Source organism: Amblyomma americanum, chromosome 1, assembly GCF_052857255.1.
Source record: "Amblyomma americanum isolate KBUSLIRL-KWMA chromosome 1, ASM5285725v1, whole genome shotgun sequence".
In the NCBI taxonomy this organism is placed as follows: Eukaryota; Metazoa; Arthropoda; class Arachnida; order Ixodida; family Ixodidae; genus Amblyomma; species Amblyomma americanum.
In genome coordinates, this window is record NC_135497.1 from 317,695,745 (window position 1) to 317,704,856 (window position 9,112).

Here is a 9,112-nt window from a genome sequence, read left to right on the forward strand (position 1 = left end):
TTCGCCGACCCAATCTTTTTTCCGCACTGTAGAGCTCATCCGGATATCAATCAGCTCCATGCACACTTGGCTAAAATTACCTTGGGACCCCCCTCGCTATATGCCTGCCAGCCATTGGTATAATTATTGTTTTTTTCGGGGGGAAATGAATTGGCGCAGTATCAGTTTCATATATCGTTGGACACGTGAACCGCGCCGTGAGGAAAGGGATAAAGGAGGGAGTGAAAGAAGAAAGGAAGAGAGAGGTGCCGTAGTGGAGGGCTCCGGAATAATTTCGACCACCTGGGGATCTTTGATATGCACTGACATTGCACAGCACACGGGCGCCTTAGCGTTTTGCCTCCATAAAAACGCAGCCGCCGTGGTCGGGCTCGAACCCTGCAACTCCGGATCAGTAGCCGAGCACTCTAACCACTGAGCCACCGCGGCGGGTGCTTGCCAGCCATAAAAGGGCAATGGCGCATGGCTTGACCTCAGCACCACTGGGCCAGCAGTTGTAGGAAGACTCCCAGGGACCTATGGAGGAAACCAATGAGAAAACCTATGGAGGGACGTATGAATGGAGAGAATGTCCAATTCCACATATATGAACATTAAATCATCACTAAACATTATGAACATTAACATTATGAACATTAACATTATGAACATTAAACCATCAATAAAAATACACGAAAAATGCCATCCGTGAACACGAGCTGAACACCAGAACTGAAGCGAAAATCGAACTGCTGGCGCACCTAATTCCCGTTTGGCCGCTCCCCCTCAAAAACCAATTATTATTATTATTAATATTATTATTATTATTATTATTATTATTATTATTATTATTATTATTATTATTATTATTATTATTATTATTATTATTATTATTATTATTATTATTAACTACACAAATCGGCCATCAGTTTTTTTATTGCGTTTACTTAATTTCACTATTCATTTCATTCCTGCCATTTCACTTGTGCCTTTCTTTAGCTTAGCCGCGCAATCGGGCCAGTTTCAATTTTAGAGCGTTAGTTCCATTAGCTCGTTCCCCAATTTCGCGCCGTTGTCGTGGATGGATGGGTGGATGGGCAAGGCTGAACCCTTAAAATCGGGCGGTGGCTCAAGCCATCTAGCCATGGCCTGTGAAATTTTACTCTTGTCTTGCTTTTAGCCGCCAATCATATAACCTTCGCTTGGTTACTTCTACCCGCTTAAAATCTACTGTCCCTTCACTGTCCTTAAACCCCAATGCCTTGGATAAATCAGCCCCGCTGCTTTCCACTGTTGGGTGAAGCCCTTTACAGAGAAGTATCAAGTGTTCAGCCGTTTCGTCCTCCTCTCCGCACACAATGCACAACGTGTCTATCTCGTGGTACCCGACTCTATATGTCTCAGTTCGCAAAACTCCCGTCCTGGCCTCAAACAACAAAGAGCTTCCCCTACAATTATCATAGATATTTTCATTGGCAATTTCCTGCTTAAGGATCCTGCATGTTCCCAGTGCCGATTTCGTCCGCATCCCTGTCTTCCACAGAGTTCTCTCTGTTTCTTTAACCTTTTTCTTAACGGATAATTGCTGAATTTCCCCCTTACTGCTGCCCTGATATTTGCTTGTCAATTTTCTAGTCCGCTTTCTCCATTTCGTGTCAACATTCCTTATGCACAGGCATCTGAAAACTTTCCTAGCCCACTGCTTTTCCCCCCATTTTTCTGAATCCCTCCTCAAATGCTATCTTACTGCTAGCATCTCTTCTTGTCGTCCCCGTCCGCAGCGCCACCTGCCGCCGGCCTCTTTTGGCAGGTGGCAAAGTGAAGAGAGAGAAATCGGTCCTGCATTCTCACGGGAGAGGAGGAAGAGAGAAAAAATTACAAGATCTAAGCTTACCGGCTTAGCGCATTAATCAGCTTTCGCTCGTTAATGCTGTGTACCAACAGGTCTCGAGTGGCAGGCCCATTTTGGCATCTATTCGCTCACGTGCATACTTGGCCATCTTCCGCTTGCAGTCTTCGGTTCGATGATTGCTTATCAGGAAATGAAAGGCGCAGAAATTGTCTCACATCTCGGTGGACACCACAACAGCTCCGTAAGCAAAGAGATAGAGGAGGGAGGGAAAGAAGGAAGCGAGAAAGAGGTGCCGTAGTGGAGGGCTTCGGAATAATTTCGATCACCTGGGGATCTTTAATGTGCACTGACATCCCACAGCACACAGGCGCCTTTTTGCGTTTCGCCTCCATCGAAACGCGGCCGCCTCATTCTCGGCACAATTCACGGACTCCAGAGGCCGTTTGCACGAACCAAATAGTCTAGTTCCCAGTGCGGTCTTATTCGCAGTCTAAACCCTCAGCTGGTTTTTTACGAAAAGAAAGGTGCATAACTGGCTCCCTGGGTCAGTGGACACCTCGATCGGAGATGGCGGTGGTGTTCACCTACAAATTGAGGAAATTATGCGCCTTTCCTTTACTCAAAACCAACGCAGGGTTTACACTCCGTTGGTGTTGAGGAAAGGAAAGGCACATAATAGGCTCCCTCGGTTAGTGGACATCTCGGTCATGCTTTTAGGTTCTATGGGGGCAAAACTCTCCAGGACGCGCGGCAAGCGGTTTTGGATAATAGCTGCAATGTTTTTTAGCGATCACCTGCTAACACTAGCACTCATCATAGCACGCTAATCTGACTTTTATCTCGACAAGTGTGGTCTCCAGCCAGCGGCTATTCACAGGGCTATCAGCTTCGGCTCCCGATGACGCATCCTGGAGACTTTTGTCCCCGACAGTGCTTGGCGGTGGTGTTTAACTAACCCGTTACACATAACGCGCGACAAGGGTGCTCTTATACCCCCTAAATTGCTTCTACTACAAAGCTTCTGCAAATTTCTTCTACAAAGCTATTGCAGCTTTCGCTGTAAAAGTAGACGAGGGAAGAGAGAGAGAGGGGCGAAGGGGGACTCAGCGGCTTCGGCGTCCGCCTAAGCTGCGGGAGGAGGTTGTCTCGAAACCCACCGGCGGACAAGGGTGGCTATCAGCGTCTCTTTGCCTGGCACCTGGATTCTTTCTACGCTGTCACACCACAGCTAACGCTCAAAGATTCACGTTACACACTCGTAACGTGCTGTGAATTTCTTCCCCTCTTTTTGGCACCGAAAAAAAAGCATTTATTTCAACCCGAAAGACTCGGAAAGGCATCGGAGAGACTGCCGAATTCGTGACAGTCGAGAATGACTTCATGCAGTAGCGCGCCATGATTGGGTGGAACAAATTCTTTTTATTTTTATCCTTTTTGACATCGCCCGCACCTCTTGAAATTTCGCCCTCACTATTCATACAACACAGTCCCCCCCCCAATAATGCAGTTTAGTCTTAAACTTATGATTGTTTTCTTTAAGAGAAGGAATTTACGAGAGGCAGCCAACGAACTTGCCCGTCTCCGATATTGTAACCAGTCTGGGTGACAAACGCACGCACGCACGCACGCACGCACGCACGCACGCACGCACACACGCACACACGCACACACACACACACACACACACACACACACACACACACACACACACACACACACAACACACACACACACACATATATATATATATATATATATATATATATAATATTATATATATATATATATATATATATATATATATATATATTTATTATAATATATATATATATATATATATTAGCAGATAATTTAAGGAAATGAGGGGCCCGTTTGACAACTTATGAAGGGAGCCAACAGTCACCGAAACCAAGGTGCATAGGGGAATGTTTTTTTTTTATATGTTGTGCTTATCAGTGGGATATTACAGTACTTAGATTAATAAATCGCTTAAAGAAAATTACTTATAAAGCAGACAGAAAAAAACAACCTTGCCGCCGGTGGGATCCGAACCCACGACCTCCGAATATCGCGTCCGGTGCTCTTACCAACTGAGCTACGGCGACGGCTGTCCAATCTGCTGCTCTCGTGGGTATTTATGTTCATAGCTATGGTCGAGGGTGTCGCTGGTGAACAGCGCCACCCTCGACCATAGCTATGAACATAAATACCCACGAGAGCAGCAGATTGGACAGCCGTCGCCGTAGCTCAGTTGGTAAGAGCACCGGACGCGATATTCGGAGGTCGTGGGTTCGGATCCCACCGGCGGCAAGGTTGTTTTTTCTGCTGCTTTATAAGTAATTTTCTTTAAGCGATTTATTAATCTAAGTACTGTAATATCCCACTGATAAGCACAACATATAAAAAAAAACATTCCCCTATGCACCTTGGTTTCGGTGACTGTTGGCTCCCTTCATAAGTATATATATATATATATATATATATATATATATATATATATATATATATATATATATATATATATATATATATATATAGTAACTTTATTTGCAGGAAGTAATACAATAAATCCCTGCGGGTGGCGTAAGGCTAAAGGCTCGGAAGCCTGACGAGGCCTTAGCCCCCCCCCCCCCCCCCCCCCCCCATTGTGTACAGCCTGCAGCAGCAGAATCACATTTTCTTTACATAAAACACGCGGTTACAATAGCACAAACATATTCCCGCACTATCAAATACAACACGAGTACAGCAGTTAAACAATACAATAGAGCAATACAACACAAGTACACTTAGGGGATTTTGTTAAGGAAAAAGGGTACAGATACATTCATGTAAAGCCGAAAGTAACAGTTATCAGAAATCAAGGAAATAAAAAAAGTATGTTAGTGAGAGTTTCTAATAATACCATCCGGTAGAATTGAGCCTTGTCCGAAACTTCGACTCAAAATAAATCTATGGCTAAATGAAGTTGAAAACGCTTCATTTACCCAGAGGTGGGCAACCTCATCAGGTTGAGGTGATCACGCCGTGATCCCGTCGTGAGGTGAGGTTGAGGTGAGATCAGCGACGGCTCGAAATTTTGTAGGGGTGAGGTCAGCAAATCAGACCTCAACCTCACGCGTGAGTTTGAGATTGAGTGAGGTCGCCATTCAGTGAGGTCGAAATTTTGACGTCGAGACTTTTTGCAGTTACCACGTCTAACGCCGACGAGTGCCGCTTCCGAATCGGAGTTGCAGCGCACCACTGCAGTGTTCATGCAATGACGCTTGGTGTTCGGTTTCCCCTGTCTAGACAACCGGACGCCACAGTTTTCTTTTAGCTGCCGGTGCTGCACCGTAATGTCCGTTCACCCCGAGCCTACAGGAGGACGCACCCCTCTGGTCTTCCCGGAAGGAGTGCTGCTGTCACGGCACGCCACTCTCCCTCCCCCTTCCTCCGCTGGCGGATCACCCGTAGCTGCCTGCCGGTAGGCTCAAACTCCCAAGTGCGCGCAAAGAACGTAACTCACGTTGAACCGTGGTAGCTTTGTTTGATTCTGCAAACGAAAGTTCAGTCCAACAAGCACACAATAATTTCGTCGCAGCGCGGATGGCCCCAAGCAAGACTGTTTCGTGTTCATGCTCGTTGCCGGCGCTGAAGTCACGGCTCTTACCTAGCAGTCGAGTAAAGGGAATCCTGCTGTACATTACAAACCGACTTAACAGAAACTGGAGTAGTCAGCACAGGCGAGAGAATGTGATTCAGGTGGTTCCTAACAAGGACGCCTGCTGATTTGATTAAAAAAGCACGACGCCCGAAAAACCTGTATATGACCGTCGAAGCTTTTGATCGGTGTCTTCCCCTTTCGAATCTCACACTACTTCTGTATATTCCCGTTCCGTAATTCAAGCAGATGCAAACGTAATTTCACTTTTATATCCTTCCGATTAAGCTCTCTTTTGGTCTCCGGATCCTTGTTCCTTCTAGAAAATTCACTTATTATGCCGAAACACCGCAACACGAGGCGAACGCACCAGCATATCTGTTGTTGCAGCGGCGAAAAAATGCAAAACTATAATGAAAGTATGGTGATGTGGTAGCTGATTCCTTTTCCTTTTTTTAATGAAGATGTGTGAATGGATCTGATTACATGCTCGCGCTGTGCTGCTGAGTCGCTGTTTCAAACCTACTAATATGACGTTTAATGGGACACACTGTTGTTCGCTTATGTTTTAGTGTGCTATTTTTGTTTGCATATTTCTAATAATTTTATTTTTTTTCTCGTATAGGATCAGTTAGGTTGGCGGCTTGCCTTGCAGACGACCAGGCACTACACGTTATCTTTCCTTTAACTATTTTGCAGAGACCCATCGTTGACCTGAAACGGCTTCGCAGAATGCTCGCGCGGTGCTCGTGGGTAAAAAAAAAAAAACGTCGAGGATGCTGGCGTAGCATTGATTAGTTCAATTTTGAAGGAAAACAAGTGATTGACTTAAAGCAGCTTGTTTCAGACTGGTTGACGAAATGGTACCCAGAATTCTGTTGAGGCTTACGGGTACATGGGCGGTTACCCCACCCGGGGTGGGGGGGCTCTGAAAAAGATTTCGCTGCAGGGAAATTTGAGCGGAGACCCATGATGCTCTTTACAGAGAGAGCGGTTCACGCTGCCCACTCTAGGCCAGTTGTTTTGACCCGTGTGATTTTTATAGTTGGTACGTTGTTCAAAGGCGTAATCTAGCCCTCTCTTTCAAAATGCCGTGGGTTCATTGCGTCATCGGAGAATTCCCAGGATTTCGAAACCATTACCATCGCCACCTGGAGGGAAGTAGCGGAAGCGGGGGAGGGTATTGACCTCCCAGGAACATCAACATCATCATCCTTAATTATTAGCTGAAGGTATTCCTATTTTTCCGCACAATAATTGCCTTCGGTTGCTGGGTAATGTAAACTATTTAATTAATATTGCCGCGAATATTTGCAGTGTTTGTTCGTTTTTCAAATCTGCCGCCAAACCACTTTATCGCTTTGTTTCCGACGCAAGACGCGACTAGATTTATCTCGATTGATCGCAGCCAGACAGGGTTGATTCTACGTTGTTCCGGAATGTTCTAGTAACTTTGCATCTTTTATCTCGAAAGTTCGCTATCAGCTTTAAATTGAGCACGGTCGACAGCGGTGGGCATTCTGTTCGACGACCGCCGAGCACGCTTGTCGCTTGGTATATTTAGATGACGTCGTTGTCTTCCCCTCGAACTTTGAAGAACACCTCAAAAGACTTCGAACAGTACTAGACGCCATCAAGTCGTCTGGCCTAGCCTTGAAGGCAGAAAAGTGACACTTTGCCTACGAAGAGCTACTGTTTCTAGGCCACATCGTTAGCAAGGAGGGAGTACGCCCGGACCCGCAGAAAGCAGCTGATATTGAACAGTTTCCACCGCCGGCCGATAAGAAAGCAGTGCGCATATTTCTCGGACAGTGCGCATATTACCGACGATTTGTGAAAAACGTTTTCGCGCATCACCGAGCCCCTGACCCAACTGACGAAAACAGACGTGCCGTTTAAATGGGAAGCGCCGCAAGCAGAAGCCTTCAAGGAACTTCAGCGTCGTTTACAGTCCCCACCGATCCTCGCGCATTTTGATGAAAACGCCGACACTGAAGTTCATACCGACGCAAGCAGCGTGGGCCTAGGGGCCGTTCTCGTTCAAAAAAGCGACGGGCTGGAGAAGGTCATCGCATACGCTAGCCGTTCCCTTTCCAAGGCCGAGGCTAACTATTCGACAACTGAGAAGGAGTGCCTTGCCATCATCTGGGCTACGTCGAAATTCCGCCCCTACTGTACGGACGACCATTCAGGGTGGTCAGCGATCACCACCGCTGTGCTGGCTCGCCAATTTGAAGGACCCCTCTGGCCGACTCGCTCGATGGAGTCTGCGTCTCCAGGAGTTTGACATCACCGTCGTTTACAAGTCGGGATGCAAGCACTCTGACGCCGATTGCCTCTCACGAGCCCCTGCAGATGCACCGCCGCCGGACGACGATGAGGACGCCTTCCTGGGACCCATCAGCCCCAGCTCTTTTGCCCAGCAGCAACGCTCGGACCCCGACCTAAAACGCCTCAACGAGTACCTGGAAGGCAAGGTTTCTTCACCTCCCGCTTCATTCAAGCGAGGACTGTCTTCCTTCTGTGTGCAGAATGAGGTCTTCGTGAAGAAGAACTTTGCAGCGAGAAAAACAGCCTACCTCCCTGTTGCTCCTGCATGTCTCCGCGAAGAAGTTCTACAGGCTTCACACGACGAGCCGACAGCTGGACATCTCGGGTTTACTCGCACCCTCTGCCGCATTCAAGACAAGTATTACTGGACCCGACTGTCTGCCGATGTCGCACGCTATGTGAAATCCTGGAGAGATTGTCAGCGACGAAAGACCCCTTCGTTCATGATTGAACTGCGCGAAAGAAACGGGGACCAAGAAGAAACACGTACACACACACAGCGCTGTGTGTGTGTACGTGTTTCTTCTTGGTCCCCGTTTCTTTCGCGCAGTTCAATCATGAACGAAATCCACCAACTAGCCCGCCTCAAAACCCTTCTTGAAAGACTCCTCCCACACGACCAGCAGGATTTCTGAACCCCACTGAACCTCCCTCAAGTCCCTTTCAGCAGATCGGCATGGACTTGATTGGCCCTTTTCCAACGTCAACATCTGGAAATAAGTGGATCATCATAGCGACCGACTACCTGACCCGCTACGCCGAGGCGAAAGCCCTACCGAACGGAACAGCAGCACACGTCGCCAAATTTTTCGTGAAATGCATTCTTCTTCGACACGGCGCCCCCGATCGATGTGCTCATCACGGACAGAGGAACAGCATTCACGGCGGAACTAACGCAAGCTATCCTGCGTTACAGCCAAACCAGCCACCGGAGGACAACTGAATACCATCCGCAGGCCAATGGACTGATCGAGCGCCTGAACAAAACCATCGCCGATATGCTCGCCATGTATGTCGATACCGAACACAAAACCTGGGATGTCATCCTGTCTTACGTCGTCTTCGCCTACAACACTGCAGTGCAGAAGACCACCCAGATGACGCCTTTTAGGCTCGTCCATGGCAGGGAGGCCACGACCACGCTAGACGCCATGCTGCCCAACGTTACAGAAGAAAACGTCGACGTTGCCGCCTACCTTCAACGCGCAGAAGCTCGAAGGCTTGCCCGATTACGGATCAAAAATCAGCAGCGGTCCGACGCCAGACGCTACAACCTACGAAGACGCAACGCGGAATACAAGCCAGGA